We start from the raw sequence: 5,837 nt of genomic DNA, 5'->3' as shown, positions 1-5,837 counted from the left end.
TAGAGAATCCTAAAGATGTCACCAGAAAACTACTAGAGCTAATCAATGAATTTGGTGAAGTTGCAGGATACAAAATTAATGCACAGAAATTTCTTGCATTCCTATACACTAATGATGATAAATCTGAAAGAGAAATTAAGGAAACACTCCCATTTATCATTGCAACAAAAAGAATAAAATACCTAGGAATAAACCTACCTAGGGAGAAAAAAGACCCATGCAGAAAACTATAAGACACTGTTGAAAGAAATTAAAGATGATACCAACAGATGGAGAGATATATCATGTCCTTGGACTGGAAAAATCAATACTGTGGAAATGACTATAGTACCCAAAGCAATCTACAGATTCAATGCAATCACTATCAAATTTCCAATGGCATTTTTTACAGAACTAGAACAGAAAATCTTAATATTTGTATGGAGACACAAAAGACCCCGAATAGCCAAAGCATACTTGAGGGAAAAAAACGGAACTGGAGGAATCAGATTCCCTGACTTCAGACTATATTAAAAAGCTACAGCAATCAAGACAATATGTTACTGGCACAGAAACAGAACTATAGATCAATGGAACAGGATAGAAAGCCCAGAGATAAACCCACGCACCTATGGTCAACTAATCTATGACAAAGGAGGCAAGGATATACAATGGAGAAAAGACAGTCTCTTCAATAAGTGGTGCTGGGAAAACTGGACAGCTGCATGTAAAAGAATGAAATTAGAACACTCCTTCACAGCAAGATCCTTTTTGACCCATCTCCTAGAGAAATGGAAATAAAAACAAAAATAAACAAATGGGACCTAATGAAACTTAAAAGCTTTTGCACAGCAAAGGATACCATAAACAATACCAAAAGACAACCCTCAGAATGGGAGAAAATATTTGCAAATGAAGCAACTGACAAAGGATTAATATCCAAAATTTATAAGCAACTCTTGCAGCTCAATAACAAAAAAACAAACAACCCAATCCAAAAATGGGCAGAAGAACTAAATAGACATTTCTCCAAAGAAGATATACAGATCGCCAACAAACACATGAAAGAATGCTCAACATCATTAATCATTAGAGAAATGCAAATCAAAATGACAATGAGATATCATCTCACACCGGTCAGATTGGCCATCATCAAAAACTCTAGAAATAATAAATGCTGGGGAGGGTGTGGAGAAAAGGGGACCCTCTTGCACTGCTGGTGGGAATGTAAATTGATACAGCCACTATGGAGAACAGTATGGAGGTTCCTTAAAAAACTACAAATAGAACTACCATACGACCCCGCAATCCCACTACTTGGCATATACCCTGAGAAAACCATAATTCAAAAAGAGTCATGTACCAAAATGTTCATTGCAGCTCTATTTACGTTAGCCAGGACATGGAAGCAACCTAAGTGTCCATCAACAGATGAATGGATAAAGAAGATGTGGTACATATATACAATGGAATATTACTCAGCCATAAAAAGAAATGAAACTGAGTTATTTGTAGTGAGGTGGATGGACCTGGAGTCTGTCAACAGAGTGAAGTAAGTCAGAATTAGAAAAACAAATTTCGTATATTAACGCATATATGTGGAACCTAGAAAGATGGTACAGATGAACCAGTTTGCAGGGCAGAAATAGACACACATGTAGAGGACAAACGTATGGCCAGCAATGTGGGAAAGCGGTGGGGGGTGGGGGGGATTGGTGTGATGAATTGGGAGATTGGGATTGACATGTATACACTGATGTGTATAAAACTGATGACTAATAAGGACCTGCTGTATAAAAAAATAAATTAAATAAAATCAAAAAAATAGGATACTGGTTAAATCAATTATCTTATAATCATACATTTAAAAACAACAAAAGGATTGAGGTAGAGGTGTATGTGTTGACACTGAAACAGCTCCAAGATATTTTGTTAAATAAAAAAGCAAAGGCAGCACAATGTGTATAAATGTTTAAAAATTAAAAAAACTGCTTATATAAATATTTAAAAAATAGGTACTGTACATACTGATATATAATTTAAAAATAATTCTGGAAGTATCCACAGGAAACGTAAGAGTGATTTCTTTTGGAACAAATGATTAAGAGACTTTAATTTTTCATTTGATACCGTCAGGTGCTATTTGAAGTTATTACTAAGGACACGTGGGTTTTTTTAATGTAAAAATTAAATAGTTTATACAACAATGTGAATGTACTTAATGCTAATGAACCGCACACTTAAAATGGTTAAAATGGTGTTTTATGTTATGTCTATTTTTCCACAATAAAAATGTAAATAAGTATGTGTAAATTCATTTTAAATAAAAGAAGTATCAAGAGGATAATAAGGAGCTGCAGGAAGAGAGAGTGAGTATGTAAGAAAGCTCTGAAGTGGCAATAAAAATAAGTTCAATGCCTTGCCTTGGACTCTCATTGAAGGCTATTGCACAGGAGGCCTCCTGGGGCTTTTATGGGGGTGGTTCAGAAAGGAGTCAGGACATGAATATTTGTCTGGAGTAAGTTGGGGAGGGGAACCTGGTAATTTTTTATTTTCACTGGAGTTGTGGTTACACTCTGCACTGTTGTGTGAAATTAAAGAGCAGGAGGATTTACTGGGCAGCGTGACCTGTTTTCTACCTGAGTAACCAAGGGTTTGACTTACACAAAGTCCTGTACAAAACCTGGGCTGGATTCTTCATGGATGAGACACTGGCCTAGACTCATGGGGTCCCAGAATATCAGAGCTGGAAAGGGCCTCGGGTAGACCCTTCTTTTACTTGAGGATACTAAGACCAGGGAGTGACATGTCCTGGTCCAAGTCACACAGAAGCTCAGTGACTGAATTAAGATAACTTGGGTCTCTGGACCCCTCGTCAAGTACCCCTGTTTTTCTAAAAAAGTGATACCAGCACTGTTCTAGTCATGGCTTGACTGTCTTCACTCAATTTCTCTTCCTGTTAATTACCCAACTGCTCCTCAGATTTGAAGGTCTGGTGTTTGGTCATTATTCCTTTGATGCATTGCAGGATTCTGTTTGCCTGATACCCTAGAATGTTTGCACCTGTATTCCATATGTGAGATTATTGTTTTGCACTATTATTTTTCACCAGTTTTGTGATGCATATTGTTTCATGCTTTAGTATCTCTGAAATCAAGGTGCCACTGACAATTGCCATAGCCCAGGCCTAAGTTGTTACATAGCTGTTGTTGCTGGTGCCTGTGTGAACTTGTCTGAAACCTTCCATTGACACTTGCAGCAAGAGTAAGAAAGATGTGGTATCAAAACTGGCCAACGTCAGCAGTTTGAGAAAAAAAAAAAAAAATCCAGAGACAGCAATGGACCATTCTTTTGGGAAAGGCAGTATTACCAATGCTTTGGGGGTGTGCAGAACAATATTTTATGGAAAAACACAGACATCAGCAGCTTTGGATTGAAAAGTGATTCAGAAGAGCTTGACTCTGAGTATGAAGACTTCTTTTTTAATGATGCACAAGAGTGATAGGAGATCATCTTTTAAAATAAGCCTAAATCTGAGTAAATTTAAAATAAAAATTCCAAGTGCTAAGAAAGTATTTTTTGTCATAGTACATAAAATAATGTGAATTTTGCCATCATCGGCATCTTAGATTAGATAAAATATGTCAACTATATCGAGCTTTGATATTAAACCTTAAAATGAACTGAAGAGAGTCCCATTTTTTGCTCTAGGCTTTGACCATTTAAAATAACACGAGAATTAACTAAAGGTCAACTAAGGCTCAATTATGAATCCACGTAATCCTGGGGTCTTTCCAATGCAAGGTTTTTAAGTACATTTTAAGCTTTTCTGTGCTAAATGTTCTATTTATTTATTTATTTTTATTTTTATTTTTGACTTTTAAATGATTATTAGTACAATATCAGTATACTAAGTAGTGACATGTAACAAGTTCTTAAATTCTATTATCTAGTAATTTTGAATAAGAGAAACCAAAAGCAGCCCAATACTTGTACCCATTGTTCTAACTCGTAGCCGGAAAGGACTATTTTAAGGCTGGCTGTTCACATAGGTTACAAATAACTATTTGCTACTTTTTCATAGATAAAGCCCCTGACCTTCAAGAAAGATTTAGGGAAAAAATAATTTAATCCCTTTCTTTCTTAAGAAAATTGGTTTTTTAAAAACTATATATAAGAAAGAAAAAGTCAGTGTTCATAATATGCCACTTGAGCAAAAAGGCATAGGAAAACAGACAACATATACCCATTAAGTTTCTAAGAAAAATGAGGTAAAAAGATAAAATCTTTGGATAGGCTCTAAGTTTGTACAAAGAAGCTACGTTTGCTATTCTGCAAAAAGTGAAGGGACCTATTATATAATATACAGAAATAATTTAATGCTTTTTCACAAGAATATAACCCAAGCCTTGCTAAAGCCTCATATTCCATGAAGGCATCTAAAATGCCAATCCACGGAACAGCACTTTTGTTGTTCCCCTATCCGTTTATGTGGTAATTCTCATGGATTTCTGGCCGGATGTCACAGACGAAGACCAAGAGGTTATCCAGGACTTCATCCTTGTTCTGCCGGAAGTAGGTGTGAAGGATGGTCATCTTCTCCTGGGTGTCCTTCTCCACTTCAGTGCTGCAGCTGCCGTGGGTTCCCAGAGCTGCAGCTTCCTTGGCCTTGAACTCCTTCTCCCTCTGCAGGCGGTACTGTTCAATTTCAGCCAGGGTTAAAAATGTAATTACAGTCATGCCAAAGCTTAAGTCATAGGGATCTAGCAATCATCTGATTCGTTTTTATCCATTGGTCATTTACACACGTCTTTCTTTTATGAGATGCTGCCCTCAGCAGAAATAAAAAACAGATAGTTTGTTTCAAAGCTGCCTATTGACTTATCCACTACAACAAACCCTTGGAAGTAATATAAAAGGTAGAATTTTAATTGCATATTCAGGGGCAAAGTTCTCATTATTCCACTAACACTGCCCCTGGCTGCTTGTGCACTGGTTTAGGAGGAAAGATTAAAAGACCCAAATAGAGGTGATTTTAAAGGGTGGGGTGAGTGAAGCAAGAACTTACAAATATTTGAGAGCTACAAAAATGGAAAGGAGTTTTGAACACAGATAATTGTAGACTCAAAGTAAGGAAAAAACTCAGAGATCATTGTTGAGTTTACAAACAGGTTAAAATTACAAATAATGACAAAATTCTAAAATTGTAGAAGCTTTCTAGCTGTTACATAAGCTTAATTTCCAAGAAGTTAAACTTATTTCACAAATCTTTAATTAAGCTTAAAAAACCTCCAAAGCAACATTAAATCCTGTCTTTATTCATAGAAAGAAAATACCCATAGTAACATTTTAAGAATATTTTTTCTTTGAGTTTCCATGGCATCATGAGCAAGTTTACTTTTCCATTTAAGTCTTCCATATATTTAAAGTTCTTAAGATTGTATTACTATTCAGATTTAAGCAATAAAATAATTATGTAATCTTATAGCTAGACCTAAAAGAAACTGGGGTAGAAATTATGCATAGTGCTTATAAAAATGTGTAGTTGAGTTGAACTTTTCTTACTGTTTCTTAGCAAGAGAATCTATGTTTATGGATGAACTATAGTGTTTTCTTCTAGGCAGATGTCTACATTTTCTTATCTTTCGTGGTAATGTCAACTTGTTCATCACCGCTGCTTAGGATGTTAGCCATTTGTTTACCTGTGGTCAAAAGAAGCAGTGTAGGGCTTCCCTGGTGGCGCAGTGGTTGAGAGTCCGCCTGCCGATGCAGGGGACACGGGTTCGTGCCCCGGTCCGGGAAGGTGTACCGCAAAAAAAAAAAAAAAAAAAAAAAAAAAAAAAAAAAAAGAAGCAGAG

The sequence above is a fragment of the Physeter macrocephalus genome, chromosome 1, assembly GCF_002837175.3.
Source record: "Physeter macrocephalus isolate SW-GA chromosome 1, ASM283717v5, whole genome shotgun sequence".
Taxonomy (NCBI): Eukaryota; Metazoa; Chordata; class Mammalia; order Artiodactyla; family Physeteridae; genus Physeter; species Physeter macrocephalus.
This window is presented reverse-complemented; position numbering follows the sequence as displayed.